The sequence below is a fragment of the Oncorhynchus tshawytscha genome, unplaced genomic scaffold (assembly GCF_018296145.1).
Source record: "Oncorhynchus tshawytscha isolate Ot180627B unplaced genomic scaffold, Otsh_v2.0 Un_contig_16445_pilon_pilon, whole genome shotgun sequence".
Taxonomy (NCBI): Eukaryota; Metazoa; Chordata; class Actinopteri; order Salmoniformes; family Salmonidae; genus Oncorhynchus; species Oncorhynchus tshawytscha.
In genome coordinates this window covers 102,060-122,500 of record NW_024609348.1, presented here as the reverse complement: position 1 = coordinate 122,500, position 20,441 = coordinate 102,060, and the positions used below count along the sequence as shown (strand labels likewise).

The window sequence follows — 20,441 nt, the reverse complement described above, 5'->3', positions numbered from 1 at the left end:
GGATAAAGAATATGTACATAAAGATATATGAATGAGTGATGGTACAGAACGGCATAGGCAAGATGCAGTAGATGGTATAGAGTAGAGTATATACATATGAGATGAGTAATGTAGGGTATGTAAACATATATAAGTGGCTAGTGATACATTTATTACATACATTGTTCCATTATTAAAGTGAGCTGGAGTTGAATCAGTGTGTTGGCAGCAGCCACTCAATGTTAGTGGTGGCTGTTTAACAGTCTGATGGCCTTGAGATAGAAGCTGTTTTTCAGTCTCTCGGTCCCTGCTTTGATGCACCTGTACTGACCTCGCCTTCTGGATGATAGCGGGGTGAACAGGCAGTGGCTCGGGTGGTTGATGTCCTTGATGATCTTTATGGCCTTCCTGTGACATCGGGTGGTGTAGGTGTCCTGGAGGGCAGGTAGTTTTCCCTCGGTGATGCGTTGTGAAGACCTCACTACCCTCTGGAGAGCCTTACGGTTGTGGGAGGAGCAATTGCCATACCAGGCGGTGATACACCCCGACAGGATGCTCTCGATTGTGCATCTGTAGAAGTTTGTGAGTGCTTTTGGTGACAAGTCCAAATTTCTTCAGCCTCCTGAGGTTCCCTGCTGAGCCTTCTTCACGACGTTGTCTGTGTGGGTGGACCAATTCAGTTTGTCCGTGATGTGTACACCGAGGAACTTGAAACTTACTACCCTCTCCACTACTGCCAGCTGGTCTGCGCATGCTCTGAGTACGCGGCTGGGGATGCCGTCTGGGCCTGCAGCCTTGCGAGGGTTAACACGTTTAAATGTTTTACTCACGTCGGCTGCAGTGAAGGAGAGTTCGCAGGTTCGCTGGTTTTGGTAGCGGGTCGTGTCAGTGGCACTGTATTGTCCTCAAAGCGGGCAAAAAAAGTTATTTAGTCTGTCTGGGAGCAAGACATCCTGGTCCGTGACGGGGCTGGTTTTCTTTTTGTAATCCGTGATTGACTGTAGACCCTGCCACGTACCTCTTGTGTCTGAGCCGTTGAATTGCGATTCTACTTTGTCTCTTTACTGACACTTAGCTTGTTTGATTGCCTTGCGGAGGGAATAGCTACACTGTTTGTATTCAGTCATGTTTCCGGTCACCTTGCCCTGGTTAAAAGCAGTGGTTCGCACTTTCAGTTTCGCGCCAATGCTGCCATCAATCCACGGTTTCTGGTTTGGGAATGTTTTAATAGTTGCTGTGGGTACGACATCGCCGATGCACTTGCTAATGAACTCGCTCACCGAATCAGCGTATTCGGCAATGTTGTTGTTGGACGCAATGCGGAACATATCCCAATCCACGTGATCGAAGCAGTTTTGAAGCGTGGAATCAGATTGGTCGGACCAGCGTTGAACAGACCTGAGCGCGGGAGCTTCCTGTTTTAGTCTCTGTCTATAGGCTAGAAGCAACTAAATGGAGTCGTGGTCAGCTTTTCTGAAAGGAGGGCGGGGCAGGGCCTCATATGCGTGGCGGAAGTTAGAGTAACAATGATCCAGGGTTTTACCAGCCCTGGTAGCACAATCAATATGCTGATAGAATTTAGGGAGTCTTGTTTTCAGATTAGCCTTGTTAAAATCCCCAGCTACAATGAATGCAGCCTCAGGATATGTGGTTTCCAGTTTACATAGAGTCAAATGAAGTTCGTTCAGGGCCATCGATGTGTCTGCTTGAGGGGGATATATGCGGCTGTGATTATAATTGAAGAGAATTCTCTAGGTAGATAATGAGGTCGACATTTGGTTGTGAGGAATTCTAAGTCAGGTGAACAGAAGGACTTGAGTTCTTGTATGTTGTTATGATCACACCACGTCTCGTTAATCATAAGGCATACACCCCCGCCCCTCTTCTTACCAGAAAGATGCTTGTTTCTGTCGGCGTGATGCGTGAAGAAACCAGCTGGCTGTACCAACTCCGATAGCGTGTCTCGAGTGAGCCATGTTTCCGTGAAGCAAAGAACGTTACAGTCTGTGATGTCTCTCTGGAATGCTACCCTCTCTGTCTTTTACTGTCTGTCTGTAAACCTGTCTGTTACTGTCTGTCTGTAAACCTGTCTTTTACTGTCTGTCTGTAAACCTGTCTTTTACTGTCTGTCTGTAAACCTGTCTTTTACTGTCTGTCTGTAAACCTGACTTTTACTGTCTGTAAACCTGTCTTTTACTGTCTGTCTGTAAACCTGTCTTTTACTGTCTGTCTGTAAACCTGTCTGTCTGTAAACCTGTCTTTTACTGTCTGTAAACCTGTCTTTTTACTGTCTATCTGTAAACCTGTCTATTTACTGTCTGTCTGTAAACCTGTCTATTTACTGTCTGTCTGTAAACCTGTCTTTTACTGTCTGTCTGTAAACCTGTCTTTTACTGTCTGTAAACCTGTCTGTCTGTAAACCTGTCTTTTTACTGTCTGTCTGTAAACCTGTCTGTTACTGTCTGTCTGTAAACCTGTCTTTTACTGCCTGTCTGTAAACCTGTCTTTTACTGTCTGTCTGTAAACCTGTCTGTCTGTAAACCTGTCTTTTACTGTCTGTCTGTAAACCTGTCTTTTTACTGTCTGTAAACCTGTATTTTACTGTCTGTCTGTAAACCTGACTTTTACTGTCTGTAAACCTGTCTTTTACTGTCTGTCTGTAAACCTGTCTTTTACTGTCTGTCTCTAAACCTGTCTTTTACTGTCTGTCTGTAAACCTGTCTTTTACTGTCTCTAAACCTGTCTTTTACTGTCTGTCTGTAAACCTGTCTTTTTACTGTCTGTAAACCTGTATTTTACTGTCTGTCTGTAAACCTGACTTTTACTGTCTGTAAACCTGTCTTTTACTGTCTGTCTGTAAACCTGTCTTTTACTGTCTGTCTGTAAACCTGTCTTTTACTGTCTGTCTGTAAACCTGTCTTTTTACTGTCTGTCTGTAAACCTGTCTTTTACTGTCTGTTTGTAAACCTGTCTTTCACTGTCTCTAAGCGTTTCTCCCTGACCTAATCCCTGTCTGTTGTCTGTCTGTTTTCTCCCTGACCTAATCCCTGTCTGTTGTCTGTCTGTTTTCTCCCTGACCTAATCCCTGTCTGTTGTCTGTCTGTTTTCTCCCTGACCTAATCCCTGTCTGTTGTCTGTCTGTTTTCTCCCTGACCTAATCCTGTCTGTTGTCTGTCTGTTTTCTCCCTGACCTAATCCCTGTCTGTTGTCTGTCTGTTTTCTCCCTGACCTAATCCCTGTCTGTTGTCTGTCTGTTTTCTCCCTGACCTAATCCCTGTCTGTTGTCTGTCTGTTTTCTCCCTGACCTAATCCCTGTCTGTTGTCTGTCTGTTTTCTCCCTGACCTAATCCCTGTTTGTTGTCTGTCTGTTTTCTCCCTGACCTAATCCCTGTTTGTTGTCTGTCTGTTTTCTCCCTGACCTAATCCCTGTCTGTTGTCTGTCTGTTTTCTCCCTGACCTAATCCCTGTCTGTTGTCTGTCTGTTTTCTCCCTGACCTAATCCCTGTCTGTTGTCTGTCTGTTTTCTCCCTGACCTAATCCCTGTTTGTTGTCTGTCTGTTTTCTCCCTGACCTAATCCCTGTCTGTTGTCTGTCTGTTTTCTCCCTGACCTAATCCCTGTCTGTTGTCTGTCTGTTTTCTCCCTGACCTAATCCCTGTCTGTTGTCTGTCTGTTTTCTCCCTGACCTAATCTGTCTGTTGTCTGTCTGTTTTCCCTGACCTAATCCCTGTCTGTTGTCTGTCTGTTTTCTCCCTGACCTAATCCCTGTCTGTTGTCTGTCTGTTTTTTCTCCCTGACCTAATCCCTGTCTGTTGTCTGTCTGTTTTGTCCCTGACCTAATCCCTGTTTGTTGTCTGTCTGTTTTCTCCCTGACCTAATCCCTGTCTGTTGTCTGTCTGTTTTCCAGAGGAAAAGTAATCCCATGTTTGAGTTCTCTGTCTGATTTTCTCCTGACCTAAACCTGTCTGTTGTCTGTCTGTTTTCTCCTGACCTAATGAGTTAAGTCTGTTTGTCTGGTTAAGATAAGAGTCTGACCTAATTAGCTGTCTGTAATGTGGATGGATCTGTTACTTCTTATGATAATTACTGGATTGTTGTCTGTCTGTTTTCAACCTAAGCCCTGTTTGGTGTCTGCTGTTTTAATGCACCGACAATCCCTGTCTGTTGTCTGAACATAACCCTTTTCTCCCTGTCCAACCCTGACCTAATCCATGTCTGTTGTCTGTCTGTTTTCTCCTGACCTAATCCATGTCTTTGAAAACCCTCAAAATGTGTCTTCCAGTTTTTCCAGAGGAAAAGTACACTAAACAGATGGTACTTAATGAGTTCTTCTTATGATACTTAATGTCTGTAAAGCCTGTCTAATTGCCTGTCCAGAGGAAAATAAGTAACTTTACGTGTACTAATGAGTTAGCAGCTAGTTTGGCTGGTTAAGATAAGAGTCTGAAGGATTAGGGAGTACGTAATGGGGTGGATGGATGGTGTTAAATTCTTTCTGATAATTACTGTCTTTTAGTAGATCTGAGTGTAGTGGGTGAGGAGTCAAGCGCAGGAAGCAGAGAGTTCAGGTGAGTGCTATTTTAATGCACCGACAAACGGCGAACATAAGCCACACGACACAAATGCACACACACAACACACACACAATGAACAAACAAATGCCCCCAAACAGGGGACTTAAAACGGTCAGGGAAAACCCTCAAAATGGGAAAACCACAAAACCCATAGACGTGCACACAAGTACACTAAACAGATGGTCACACAATTAATCCCACACAAGGAACTCTGCGGGCCGACTGACTAATAAAGCCTACTACCTAATTCAAGACAGGTGCACTCAATCAACACATAAGGAGGGGGAGGAAATAATCAGTAGCAGCTAGTAGGCCGGCCACCAGGTGTCCGCCGAGCGCCACCCGAACGGGAAGGGGAGTGTCCAGTTTATCGGAGTCGTGACATGGATTTAAATTCTTTCTGTTTCTCTCATGTCTTTTTAGTAGAATTATTACACGCACAGGCTCACACACACACACACACACACACACACACACACACACACACACACACACACACACACACACACACACACACACACACACACACACACACACTCTTTCCTTTGAGGGTGTTAATATAGTGGACAACAGGGGAGAGACTCAGCGTGAGAAATGAACTGGGGCCAATGAGAGAGGTTGCAGAGTACTGTGCCAGAATCAATGGGGAGAGGAAGTATGTGTGTGTGTGTGTGTGTGTGTGTGTGTGTGTGTGTATGCCCGTATCTGTGTGTGAAATTATAGAAATAATGAATGTAAATTGCATGTATATTTCAGTTTTATATTCCATAGCATTCTGCATTTCCGATGATAAAATTATTTGTTGACACGCTGCCACAATCTTATGTAACACACACACACACACACACACACACACACACACACACACACACACACACACACACACACACACACACACATTTCTTGTTATTATCTCTCTCATCATCATCTCATCTCTACCATTTAACTGTTATGAGTTAAAGGGGAGGTTGTATCATCTCATCTCTACCATTTAACTGCTTTGAGTTAAAGGGGAGGTTGTATCATCTCATCTCTACCATTTAACTGCTTTGAGTTAAAGGGGAGGTTGTATCATCGCATCTCTACCATTTAACTGTTATGAGTTAAAGGGGAGGTTGAATCATTTCATCTCTACCATTTAACTGTTATGAGTTAAAGGGGAGGTTGTATCATTTCATCTCTACCATTTAACTGTTATGAGTTAAAGGGGAGGTTGTATCATTTCATCTCTACCATTTAACTGTTATGAGTTAAAGGGGAGGTTGTATCATTTCATCTCTACCATTTAACTGTTATGAGTTAAAGGGGAGGTTGTATCATCTCATCTCTACCATTTAACTGTTATGAGTTAAAGGGGAGGTTGTATCATCGCATCTCTACCATTTAACTGTTATGAGTTAAAGGGGAGGTTGTATCATTTCATCTCTACCATTTAACTGTTATGAGTTAAAGGGGAGGTTGTATCATTTCATCTCTACCATTTAACTGTTATGAGTTAAAGGGGAGGTTGTATCATTTTCCTAAAGGTTAATACTCGATAACTGATTAGGGTCATTATTAGGAAAATAGGCTAGTTGTTTTCTAGTTGCTACCAAATGGCACCATTTTCCCTATATAGTGCACTACTTTAGATCAGAGCCCTATTCCCTATGTAGTGCACTACCTTAGACCAGAGCCCTATTCCCTATGTAGTGCACTACTTTAGACCAGGGCCCTATTCCCTATATAGTGCACTACTTTAGACCAGGGCCCTATTCCCTATATAGTGCACTACTTTAGACCAGAGCCCTATTCCCTATATAGTGAACTACTAGTGACCAGGGCCCTATTCCCTATATAGTGAACTACTATAGACTATAGCCCTATTCCCTATATAGTGAACTGCTTTAGACCAGAGCCCTATTCCCTATATAGTGAACTGCTTTAGACCAGAGCCCTATCCCCTATATAGTGCACTACTTTAGACCAGAACCTAATGGACCCTAGTCAAAAGTAGTTGCCTAGCTACCAAAACCACCCAGCCCATGGACATTAGCTCCTTCTTCTCTCAATGAGTCAGGATCTGAGTACCTCCATGATGAGTTCCAGAACAGGAAAAACATTTTAACCTTTCTGATTGGTCCCTGAAACAGATGGGTGGGACCAGAGCCTCTGCGGGTCATGCAGAGGTTTGTACATTTTCATTGTCTTTACTTCTCTGATTGGATAGAAATGATCCAATCGCTGAATAGTCTACTTAGTTTAGTACAACATCCCTCATGAGGTCACCAGAAACCATTTGTTATTGTACCTTTATTTAACTAGGCAAGTCAGTTAAGATCAAATTCTTATTTGACTATGACGGCCTAACCCGGCCAAACCCTACCCTAACCCGGCCAAACCCTACCCTAACCAGGCCAAACCCTACCCTAACCTGGCCAAACCCTCCCTAACCCGGCCAAACCCTACCCTAACCAGGCCAAACCCTACCCTAACCCGGCCAAACCCTACCCTAACCCGGCCAAACCCTACCCTAACCCGGCCAAATCCTACCCTAACCCGGCCAAACCCTCCCTAACCCGGCCAAACCCTACCCTAACCCGGCCAAACCCTACCCTAACCAGGCCAAACCCTAACCTAACCCGGCCAAACCCTACCCTAACCAGGCCAAACCCTACCCTAACCCGGCCAAACCCTCCCTAACCCGGCCAAATCCTACCCTAACCCGGCCAAACCCTACCCTAACCCGGCCAAACCCTACCCTAACCCGGCCAAACCCTACCCTAACCCGGCCAAACCCTACCCTAACCCGGCCAAACCCTCCCCTAACCCGGCCAAACCCTACCCTAACCCGGCCAAACCCTACCCTAACCCGGCCAAACCCGGACGACGCTGGGCCAACTGTGTGCCGCACTATGGGACTCCCGATCACGGCCGGTTATGACACAGTGGTTATGACACAGTGGTTATGACACAGTGGTTGGAACACAGTGATTGGAACACAGTGATTGGAACACAGTGGTTGGAACACAGTGGTTGGAACACAGTGATTGGAACACAGTGATTGGAACACAGTGGTTATGACACAGTGGTTATGACACAGTGATTGGAACACAGTGATTAGAACACAGTGATTGGAACACAGTGGTTGGAACACAGTGATTGTGACACAGTGATTGGAACACAGTGATTGGAACACAGTGGTTATGACACAGTGGTTGGAACACAGTGATTGTGACACAGTGATTGTGACACAGTGATTGGAACACAGTGGTTATGACACAGTGGTTGGAACACAGTGGTTATGACACAGTGGTTGGAACACAGTGATTGTGACACAGTGATTGTGACACAGTGATTGGAACACAGTGGTTATGACACAGTGGTTGGAACACAGTGGTTATGACACAGTGGTTGGAACACAGTGATTGTGACACAGTGATTGTGACACAGTGATTGGAACACAGTGGTTATGACACAGTGATTGGAACACAGTGGTTATGACACAGTGGTTGGAACACAGTGATTGTGACACAGTGATTGTGACACAGTGATTGGAACACAGTGGTTATGACACAGTGATTGGAACACAGTGGTTATGACACAGTGGTTGGAACACAGTGATTGTGACACAGTGATTGGAACACAGTGGTTATGACACAGTGGTTGGAACACAGTGATTGACAGTCTCAGACTGAAGTATGTAACTGACCGATTGAGCAGCGGAAGAATTCAGTTTGAGTCGCTAAGGCAACAAAACTCCTTCCTAGGGAGTGTTTCCTAGCCACCGTGCTTCTACACCTGCATTGCTTGCTGTTTGGGGGTTTCAGGCTGGGTTTCTGTACAGCACTTTGAGATATTAGCTGATGTAAGAAGGGCTTTATAAATACATTTGATTTGATTTGAAAAGTAGTGCAATAAATAGCGAATAGGGTTTAATGTGAGACTGAGCCCCTGCAGTTATAATTTATGAATGACTGGTTGAATGCGAGTAGAGATAGTGGGGTTTTACTACCACCTAGTGGACTAAGTGAATACTGCAGCTAATTATTTTCCACTGAGGTTGGAGGCATTCGACATCACAGAAATGTTTTGACTCTTGGAGACAACTGGCAACAGTTCAAATAGATTCCCTGAGTTCGAAATAAAATGGTATGAGGTCAAATCCCCAAAACTTTTATTCAGTTTTGGTTTTGCAGAGTGTTGTCAACTTACTTTGACATTAAAATAGTTAATGAATCGGGAAACTCTCCAGTGAAGTCTTTTGAGAGAGAGACACACAGAGAGAGAGGATCAGTGTGTGTGTGTGTGTGTGTGTGTGTGTGTGTGTGTGTGTGTGTGTGTGTGTGTGTGTGTGTGTGTGTGTGTGTGTGTGTGTGTGTGTGTGTGAGTACTAATTTCAGATACAGTGACATTGAGCTGTTAGCTGTGTGTGTGTGAGAATGAATAGGTGATCCGTATTCATCATTACAGTCATTATTGAGTCAGAGGAAACAATGGAGATGACTGATGAACTCTGGGTAGTTGGGAGCTTCCTGTCTGACATCCAACAGGAGGCCATAACAGCAACACACACACACACACACACACACACACACACACACACTGATCCTCTCTCTCTGTGTGTCTCTCTCGATCTTAACAGGAAGTGGTGTAAGAGGGGATTGTTGTTCTGACATGATAGACTTCCTGTTTGGTTCTCAGAGTTCAGCAGCAGCCAGAGGAAAGGACACACCTGCTGTGTGTGTGTGTGTGTGTGTGTGTGTGTGTGTGTGTGTGTGTGTGTGTGTGTGTGTGTGTGTGTGTGTGTGTGTGTGTGTGTGTGTGTGTGTGTGTGTGTGTGTGTACGTGTGTGTGTGTGTACTTATTTCAGATACAGTGACATTGAGCTGTTAGCTGTGTGTGTGTGTGTGTGTGTGTGTGTGTGTGTGTGTGTGTGTGTGTGTGTGTGTGTGTGTGTGTGTGTGTGTGTGTCGTGTGTGTGTGTGTGTGTGTGTGTGTGTGTGTGTGTGTAATTTCAGATACAGTGACATTGAGCTGTCAGCAGTGACGGGTTGATGATTGACAGGTAACTTGTCCTCTGCGTGTGTGTGGTGGCATTTTGAGATACAGTGACATTGAGCTGTTAGCTGTAAACACTGGAGGTCGTGTGTGTGGTGGAGTGTGTGTGTTCAACTATCAGTCAAGTGCATGTGGTGGAGTGAGTTCAACTTATTTCAGATTCACAGTGACATTGAGCTGTTAGCTGTGTGTCAAGGACATGTGCGGTGCGTGTTCGTGGTCATGTTGGTCTGTTCGTTTTTGTGGAGTTTGGGGTGTGTGTGTTTCTGTCCATCTGTCTGTAATTTCATCATCTTGTTCTGGTTGAGCTGTCAGCAGTGACGTTCTGGTTGATGATTGACATATGAAATCTGTTCTGGTTTAACTCATATGAAATCTGTTCTGGTTTAACTCATATGAAATGGTTCTGGTTTAACTCATGATATGAAATCTGTTCTGGTAAACACTGGAGGTCTGTTCAACTCATCATGAAATCTGGACAAGGTGGAGGTCAGAGTTCAACTATCAGTCATCTGACAAGGTGGAGGTCAGTCTGTTCAACTATCATGCATACGGAAAGTTCTGTTTATCAGTCAAGGACAAGGTGAGGTCAGAGTTCAACTATCAGTCAAGGACAAGGTGAGGTCAGAGTTCAAAGGTAAAGGGAATGGTCATGTTGGTCTGTTCGTTTTTATGGAGTTTGGGGTGAGTGTCTTTCTGTCCATCTGTCTGTAACTTCTCATCATCTTGTTGTGTGTGTGTGGTTTAATGCCCCTGTGCCAGTCTGTTTAACTCATATGAAATCTGTTCTGGTTTAACTGTGTTCTGTGGTTAGTCTGTTTAACTCAAATGAAATCTGTTCTGGTTTAACTCATATGAAATCTGTTCTGGTTTAACTCATATGAAATCTGTTCTGGTTTAACTCATATGAAATCTGTTCTGGTTTAGCCAGTCTGTTTAACTCATATGAAATCTGTTCTGGTTTAACTCATATGAAATCTGTTCTGGTTTAACTCATATGAAATCTGTTCTGGTTTAGCCAGTCTGTTTAACTCATATGAAATCTGTTCTGGTTTAGCCAGTCTGTTTAACTCATATGTCATCTGTTCTGGTTTAACCAGTCTGTTTAACTCATATGAAATCTGTTCTGTTCACACCTCGTTATCACGTCACTTCCTCCAACATCTAAAAAGGGGAGAGTCTGGTTATGCTCTGTGTGTGTGTGCCCCTGTGTGTGTGTGTGTCCATGCCCCTGTGTGTGTGTGTGTGTGTGTCCATGCCCCTGTGTGTGTGTCCATGCCCCTGTGTGTGTGTGTGTGTGTGTGTCCATGCCCCTGTGTGTGTGTGTGTGTGTGTGTGTGTGTGTGCCCCTGTGTGTGTGTGTGTGTGTGTGTGTCCATGCCCCTGTGTGTGTGTGTGTCCATGCCCCTGTGTGTGTGTGTGTGTGTGTGTGTGTGTGTCATGCCCCTGTGTGTGTGTGTGTGTGTGTGTCCATGCCCCTGTGTGTGTGTGTGTGTGTGTGTCCATGCCCCTGTGTGTGTGTGTGTGTGTGTGTGTGTGTGTGTGTGTGTGTGCCCCTGTGTGTGTGTGTGTGTGTGTCCATGCCCCTGTGTGTGTGTGTGTGTGTGTGTGTGTGCATAATTCATATATTATGTACTACTTTCTAAATTAGGTTAGTGCATATTTAATCATTTATGTACTCTCTTCTTCTACAACCCATAATTAATAATTTATAGAGTTTTGAAAATGCTAATTTCCTTTCTGATCCATCTGAACGTTTGAGGGATTTGAAGCTCCGTGTTTTGAAGTTCGGACTCACTATCTAGAAAATGTTGGGTCATTTGTTGTTGATGATGCTTTTTTTAAATGATCAGGGAGTGGGATAGGTGGGAGAGGGTAATTGAAAAGTGTAAATGTAAGTGTGTGTGTGTGTGTGTGTGTGTGTATGTGTGTGTGTGTGTGTGTATGTGTGTGTGTGTGTACTAATTTCAGATACAGTGACATTGAGCTGGGTTGATGATTGACAGGTAACTCTGTCCTCTGTGTACACACCGGTCGGCATGACGATGAACGAATACAGTCAAAGACCTGGCTACAGTAAACACTGATCTGGGACCAGGATAAATGGTGATTGGAGACTAGTCAAGGACAAGGTGAAGGTTATCTATCAGATGACTTGTTGTTGACACTTCTTAAACTTTCAGATCTACACAGGCACATAGGGTCTATGGGCTAAGGTTAGGAGATAGGGGCTAGGGGATAAGGTTAGGAGATAGGGGCTAAGGTTAGGAGATAGGGGCTAGGGGATCAGGTTAGGAGATAGGGGCTAGGGGTTACGGTTAGGAGATAGGGGCTAGGGGATAAGGTTAGGAGATAGGGGCTAGGGGATAAGGGTATGAGATATGGGCTAGGGGATGAGGTTAGGAGATAGGGGCTAGGGGATAAGGTTAGGAGATATGGGCTAGGGGATAAGGTTAGGAGTTAGGGGCTAGGGGATGAGGTTAGGAGGTATGGGCTAGGGGATAAAGTTAGGAGATAGGGGCTAGGGGATAAGGTTAGGAGATAGGGGCTAAGGTTAGGAGATAGGGGCTAGGGGATAAGGTTAGGAGATATGGGCTAGGGGATACGGTTAGGAGATAGGGGCTAGGTTTGATTTGGGATTCAAATCAAATCAAGTTCATTTGTCATGTGCGCTGAATACAACAGGTAGACCTTACAGTGAAATGCTGAATACAACAGGTGTAGTAGACCTTACAGTGAAATGCTGAATACAATAGGTGTAGTAGACCTTACAGTGAAATGCTGAATACAACAGGTGTAGTAGACCTTACAGTGAAATGTTTACTTACAGGCTCTAACCAATAGTGCAAAAATAGTGCAAAAAAGGTATTAGGTGAACATAAGGTAGGCAAAGAAATAAAACAACAGTAAAAAGACAGGCTATAAACAGTAGCGAGGCTATAAAAGTAGCAAGGCTACATACAAACACCTGTTAGTCAGGCTGATTGAGGTAGTATGTACGTAGTATGTAGATATGGTTAAAGTGACTATGTATATATGATGAACAGAGTGTAGCAGTAGCGTAAAGAGGGGTTGGCGGGTGGTGGGACACAATGCAGATAGCCCGGTTAGCCAATGTGCGGGAGCACTGGTTGGTCGGGCCAATTGAGGTAGTATGTACATGAATGTATAGTTAAAGTGACTATTTATATATGATAAACAGAGAGTAGCATAAAAAGGAGGACAATTAATAATACTTTAACCATTTTCTCTGACTAAAAATATTATTAGGAGATTAGTTCAGCTGCAGTTTTGTAAACATTCGCTAGGTGACACTGAATCCCCATGAATGTCCCCACCCCCCTCCTCATCTTGTCTGCGTTCTACGCAAGCGCACAATGACGTCGTTTATGCTGCGAAGGATTCGAAATCGATTGTCGAAAAAAACTCAAGTCGCTCAACAAAATGTCGGATAAACAAAATGCTCAAAAAAGGTATTACGACTCCAACTTGAATTCGTTTTTAGTTCAGTATTGTGTCTCAAATAACACATTGTTACTGTTTCATACTGTTTTGTGATAGTTTGAATGTGTTGAATGTTTTAGGAAACCGCTAGCTAACGTGACTAGCTAAGTTAGCTAATTGCTACAGCTAAAATCGTAGCTAACTAACTTGTAGACATACAGATGATTCATAAATTGTACACTTTTTGTATTGCTGATTATTACCAACACTTGGTTTTCTGTTTTGTAGTGCTAAAATAGCAGCTGGCGCCGTGGTGTGCGTCGAAAGCGAGATCAGAGGGGAAGTCACTATTGGTAAGAAGACGTAAAATGTAGCATTTAGCTTAGCTAGTCAGGTAACGTCCGCTAACTATTTATTTAACAATGAGCAACAACAACATTCGTTTGTCTGTAGTAGCTCTAGTCTCTATATAGCTTGACATTATTACACGGTTCAGGTTACTGAGTACATATCCACTTTGGAGCCAGCTAAAAAAATGGTTGATGTGGTAGGCTAGCGTTACACATTTGACTGTTCATGTATGGTCTTTCCAGGTGCCAGAACGGTGGTCCATCCCAAAGCCCGCATCATTGCCGAGGCAGGACCCATAGTCATCGGAGAAGGCAACCTCATCGAGGAACAAGCTCTTATAATTAACAGGTGAACATAACAACAGTGAATCTTCTAGAAGTGGAAAAGGGTACAGTGGTGAGGTCTCTCCTGTGTTCTATTGCCGCTTCTCTTTCTGCCCCTCCCCCCGTTACATCCATCCATTCTCCCTACACTTTATTCCTTCCATGCTTTTATTCTGTCTTTTTTCCCCCCCACCTCTCGTTTGCACTTGTAACGGATGTGGAAACGGCTGGCTTAGTTAGCGGTGCGCGCTAAATAGCGTTTCAATCGGTGACGTCACTTGCTCTGAGACCTTGAAGTAGTAGTTCCCCCTTTGCTCTGCAAGGGCCGCGGCTTTTGTGGAGCGATGGGTTTACGATGCTTCGAGGGTGACTGTTGTTGATGTGTGCAGAGGGTCCCTGGTTCACGCCCGGGTATGGGCGAGGGGGACAGTCTAAAGTTATACTGTTACACACTCGTCTACCTCTTTTTCCTCTGTCATGGTCTCCTTTTCCTCTGTCATGTTATGGTCTCCTTTTCCTCTGTCATGTTATGGTCTACATTGTAGTGATTGAAGCTGGTTGTCCGATATGAAGCTGGTTGTCTGATTGAAGCTGGTTGTCTGATTGAAGCTGGTTGTCTGATTGAAGCTGTCTGTCTGATTGAAGCTGGTTGTCTGATATGAAGCTGGTTGTCTGATTGAAGCTGGTTGTCTGATATGAAGCTGGTTGTCTGATTAAAGCTGTCTGTCTGATTGAAGCCTGTTGTCTGATATGAAGCTGTTTTTCTGATTGAAGCTGGTTGTCTGATATGAAGCTGGTTGTCTGATATGAAGCTGGTTGTCTGATTGAAGCTGGTTGTCTGATTAAAGCTGTCTGTCTGATTGAAGCCTGTTGTCTGATATGAAGCTGTCTGTCTGATTGAAGCTGGCTGTCTGTCTTTGATCAGTTATCCAGAGAACATAGCGCCTGACTCTGAGGGGGTGGAGCCAAAGACGATGACCATCGGCATCAACAACGTGTTTGAAGTTGGGTGTAGTATCCTTTATATTGAAGTGGTACACTGACCTATAGGGTACACTGACCTGTAGGGTACACTGACCTGTAGGGTACAGCCACTGACCTATAGGGTACAGCCACTGACCTATAGGGTACAGCCACTGACCTATAGGGTACAGCCACTGACCTGTAGGGTACAGCCACTGACCTGTAGGGTACAGCCACTGACCTATAGGGTACAGCCACTGACCTGTAGGGTACAGCCACTGACCTATAGGGTAACAACGTGTTTGACCTTAGGGTGTAGTATCACTGACCTTATATTGACCTGTAGGGTACACTGACCTATAGGGTACACTGACCTACAGGGTACACTGACCTGACACTGACCTACAGGGTACACTGACCTACAGGGTACACTGACCTGTAGGGTACACTGACCTATAGGGTACACTGACCTATAGGGTACACTGACCTATAGGGTACACTGACCTGTACTGACCTATAGGGTACAGCCACTGACCTATAGGGTACAGCCACTGACCTATAGGGTACAGCCACTGACCTATAGGGTACACCACTGACCTATAGGGTACACTGACCTATAGGGTACACTGACCTATAGGGTACACTGACCTATAGGGTACACTGACCTACAGGGTACACTGACCTACAGGGTACACTGACCTACAGGGTACACTGACCTACAGGGTACACTGACCTACAGGGTACACTGACCTACAGGGTACACTGACCTACAGGGTACACTGACCTGTAGGGTACAACCACTGACCTACAGGGTACACTGACCTGTAGGGTACAACCACTGACCTATAGGGTACACTGACCTACGGGGTACACTGACCTGTAGGATAAACTGACCTATTGGGTACACTGACCTGTAGGGTACACTGACCTATAGGGTACAGCCACTGACCTATAGGGTACACTGACCTGTAGGGTACACTGACCTGTAGGGTACACTGACCTGTAGGGTACACTGACCTATAGGGTACACTGACCTATAGGGTACACTGACCTGTACACTGACCTGTAGGGTACACTGACCTGTAGGGTACACTGACCTATAGGGTACACTGACCTATAGGGTACACTGACCTGTAGGGTACACTGACCTGTAGGGTACACTGACCTACAGGGTACACTGACCTGTAGGGTACACTGACCTGTAGGGTACACTGACCAAGGGTACACTGACCTATAGGGTACAGCCACTGACCTATAGGGTACAGCCACTGACCTGTAGGGTACACCTGTACTGACCTATAGGGTACACTGACCTGTAGGGTACACTGACCTATAGGGTACACTGACCTGTAGGGTACACTGACCTATAGGGTACACTGACCTATAGGGTACACTGACCTATAGGGTACACTGACCTGTAGGGTACACTGACCTGTAGGGTACACTGACTTATAGGGTACAGCTATTTGGACATTTGACCTCTATCTGATATTCCATGTCTGTATGTGTTATTGTTTGACCTCTATCTGATATTCCATGTCTGTATGTGTTATTGTTTGACCTCTATCTGATATTCCATGTCTGTATGTGTTATTGTTTGACCTCTATCTGATATTCCATATCTGTATCTGTATATTGCTGCTCTGAAAGTCATTTTGTTGGTAAAGTATGAAACTCTCCTTAACCAATGATACTTGCAGTGTCTCAAGCTATGAAAATTGGGGACAACAATGTCATAGAATCCAAAGGTAAGAAAGGTTAAAATGCCACAAATTCAGAAATGACGGTCTTCGTCCCAATGATCTGTATGACTGTGTGTGTCTGTGTTGATTGGTTATTACATCACTATGGAGAGAACCCTTCCATCATCTAAACTGTTGATTGGTTATTACATCACTATGGAGAGAACCCTTCCATCATCTCAAACTGTTGATTGGTTATTACATCACAATGGAGAGAACCCTTCCATCTAAACTGTTGATTGGTTATTACATCACTATGGAGAGAACCCTTCCATCTAAACTGTTGATTGGTTATTACATCACTATGGAGAGAACCCTTCCATCATCTAAACTGTTGATTGGTTATTACATCACTATGGAGAGAACCCTTCCATCATCTAAACTGTTGATTGGTTATTACATCACTATGGAGAGAACCCTTCCATCATCTAAACTGTTGATTGGTTATTACATCACTATGGAGAGAACCCTTCCATCATCTAAACTGTTGATTGGTTATTACATCACTATGGAGAGAACCCTTCCATCATCTAAACTGTTGATTGGTTATTAAATCACTATGGAGAGAACCCTTCCATCATCTAAACTGTTGATTGGTTATTACATCACTATGGAGAGAACCCTTCCATCATCTAAACTGTTGATTGGTTATTACATCACTATGGAGAGAACCCTTCCATCTAAACTGTTGATTGGTTATTACATCACTATGGAGAGAACCCTTCCATCATCTAAACTGTTGATTGGTTATTACATCACTATGGAGAGAACCCTTCCATCTAAACTGTGTTCTCCCCTCTCCCCCTCCAGCTGACCTGGGCAGGAACATGATTCTAACTTCTGGTTGTATCATCGGCGCCTGTTGCCAGGTCAACACCTGTGAGGTCATACCTGAAAACACTGTCATCTTCGGCTCGGGGTGTCAGAGACGTGTGCAGACAGAGCGACCACAGGTACACACACACACACACACACACACTGAGATTAGTGATCTACGGGTCTATGTAGCTTTGTCTTTCTGCACTTGTTTTTAACCAAAGAACCAGTCCATCCACTGTTTCCCTGTTAGCAGTGAAGAACAACATGTGTTTGTGTTCTGCAGCCTCAGACTCTTCAGCTCGACTTCCTGATGAAGATCCTCCCCAACTACCACCACATGAAGAAGACTGTCAAAACCACCTCCGCTGTCACGCCGGCCAAAAACTAAACCCCACCAGCTCTCAGCCCCGGGCCCAAAAAAATGTACCTCTCAGGCAGACAGCGAACGAAGGAATCTCTTACCACTCAAAATGTACTGCCACTACTTTAACAAGAATCTGAAGAATGTCACTGAACTGTTCTCCTTGTCTCACCACACCGAGGTCCAGTTTCCCAGACCCAGCTGGATTTAAACAGTTTAGTCCATGATGAGGTGTGACCTGTGACTGGGAAACTGCCCCTTGGTAGTGGAAGTGCTATATGTTTCGTGTCTGACGGTTTACCACCAAATGCTTTATATCCAATTGTAATTAAAAAATGACTTATTTAAAAGTATTTAGTTTGCTGTTTGGAGACTGTAGGACAGTGTTGCTGTACTCTGACTAGAAAAACTCACTGGGTGTGTCCCAATCATCTCCCCTTTCTCCTAAAGTGTGCACTTGTTCCCTTCCCTACATGGATTTTAGGATCCCTCCCTGTTCCGACCTTCTCGTCCAATGGGTTTCGAGGAGGCGATGAGAGGAGATCCAATCCAATCTGTTTTGGTTTACTTTAGCCAGTCTGTTTAACTACATGGAAACTTGCTCCAAGTCATGCCTACACCACTCCGATGGTTTAAAATGTGTGTAGAGTAGTGAACGAATGCAAAGCTCAGGAGGATGGAGAGATTATTGGGATTCAGACACAATACCAAGTGTAGATGCGGCAAACTTTGAAACAGGTTTGGATTGGATCACTTCGATCAGATCAGGAGAAACCACATGTTAACGTGAGGTGTAACCAGGGCTATAAATATACCCTCTTTAATTTTTTATTTTTTTGTAACCTTTATTTAACTAGGCAAGTCAGTTAAGAACAAATTCTCATTTTCAATGACGGCCTAGGAACAGTGGGTTAACTGCCTGTTCAGGGGCAGAACGACAGATTTGTACCTTGTCAGCTCAGGGGTTTGAACTTGCAACCTTTCCAGTTATTAGTCCAACGCTCTAACCACTAGGCTACCCTGCCGCCTCTACACTCTAACCACTAGGCTACCCTGCCTCCTCTACACTCTAACCACTAGGCTACCCTGCCCCCTCTACACTCTAACCACTAGGCTACCCTGCCCCCTCTACACTCTAACCACTAGGCTACCCTGCCCCCTCTACACTCTAACCACTAGGCTACCCTGCCAGCCTCTTTACACTCTAACCACTAGGCTACCCTGCCGCCTCTACACTCTAACCACTAGGGTTACCCTGCCGCCTCTACACTCTAACCACTAGGCTACCCTGCCGCCTCTACACTCTAACCACTAGGCTACCCTGCCCCCTCTACCTCTAACCCTCCCTGTTCCGACGACTAGGCTACTAGGCTACCCTGCCGCCTCTACACTCTAACCACTAGGCTACCCTGCCGCCTCTACACTCTAACCACTAGGCTACCCTGCCGCCTCTACACTCTAACCACTAGGCTACCCTGCCGCCTCTACACTCTAACCACTAGGCTACCCTGCCGCCTCTACACTCTAACCACTAGGCTACCCTGCCGCCTCTACACTCTAACCACTAGGCTACCCTGCCACCTCTACACTCTAACCACTAGGCTACCCTGCCAGTCTACACTCTAACCACTAGGCTACCCTGCCCCCTCTACACTCTAACCACTAGGCTACCCTGCCGCCTCTACACTCTAACCACTAGGCTACCCTGCCGCCTCTACACTCTAACCACTAGGCTACCCTGCCCCCTCTACACTCTAACCACTAGGCTACCCTGCCGCATCTACACTCTAACCACTAGGCTACCCTGCTGCCTCTACACTCTAACCACTAGGCTACCCTGCCGCCTCTTTACACTCTAACCACTAGGCTACCCTGCCGCCTCTACACTCTAACCACTAGGCTACCCTGCCGCCTCTACACTCTAACCACTAGGCTACCCTGCCGCCTCTACACTCTAACCACTAGGCTACCCTGCCGCCTCAACACTCTAACCACTAGGCTACCCTGCCCCCTCTACACTCTAACCACTAGGCTATCCTGCCGCCTCTACACTCTAACCACTAGGCTACCCTGCCCCTCTACACTCTAACCACTAGGCTACCCTGCCATCCCTACACTCTAACCACTAGGCTACCCTGCCCCCTCTACACTCTAACCACTAGGCTACCCTGCCACCTCTACACTCTAACCACTAGGCTACCCTGCCACCTCTACACTCTAACCACTAGGCTACCCTGCCACCTCTACACTCTAACCACTAGGCTACCCTGCTGCCCCCTTGAACAAGTGACCTTTACATTTGAGTCATTTAGCAGACGCTCTTATCCAGAGAGACTGACAGCATTAATCTTAAAATATCCAGGTGGGACAACCACATATCTCAGGCATAGAAATAAAAAATATGTCCTGAACGTAGTCCGTATGTGACATGAGGTTGAAAACCAGGCGGGCTGCTGTGTTCTGGATCAGTTCCAGGGGTTTGATGACACAAGCAGGGAGCCCAGCCAACAGAGAGTTGCAGTGGTCCAGACGGGAGATGACAACTGCCTGGATTAGGACCTGCGCCGCTTCCTGTGTGAGGTAGAGTCGTACTCCACGGATGTTGTAGAGAGCATGAACCTGCAGGAGCGGGTCACTGCTTTGATGCTGGCAGAGAACGACGGGGTGTTGCACAGGGTCACGTCGACACAGTGGAGTTGGCGTCTGTGATGGAGAGGTCTTGGAGCGGGCAGGTCTTCCCCGGGAGGAAGAGCAGCTCTGTCTTGTCTAGGTTGAGCTTGAGGTGGTGGGCTGACATCAAAGCTGAGATGTCTGCCAGGCACATGTGTCACCATCTGGGTGTCAGA

The 20,441-nt window shown here is 45.3% G+C and overlaps 1 long non-coding RNA gene and 1 pseudogene across 1 annotated transcript; one reads left to right on the top strand and one right to left on the bottom strand.

Annotated features, from left to right (window-relative positions):
* The first annotated feature begins 12,954 nt into the window (after positions 1–12,954).
* Positions 12,955–17,945, top strand: LOC121844639 (annotated as a pseudogene).
* On the bottom strand, positions 15,993–16,388 carry LOC121844640. The gene is made up of 3 exons (XR_006082089.1): positions 16,194–16,388; positions 16,123–16,152; positions 15,993–16,037 (listed from the first exon to the last, which is right to left on the bottom strand). It is a non-coding gene; the product is annotated as an uncharacterized LOC121844640 (long non-coding RNA).
* Positions 17,946–20,441: the final 2,496 nt, after the last annotated feature.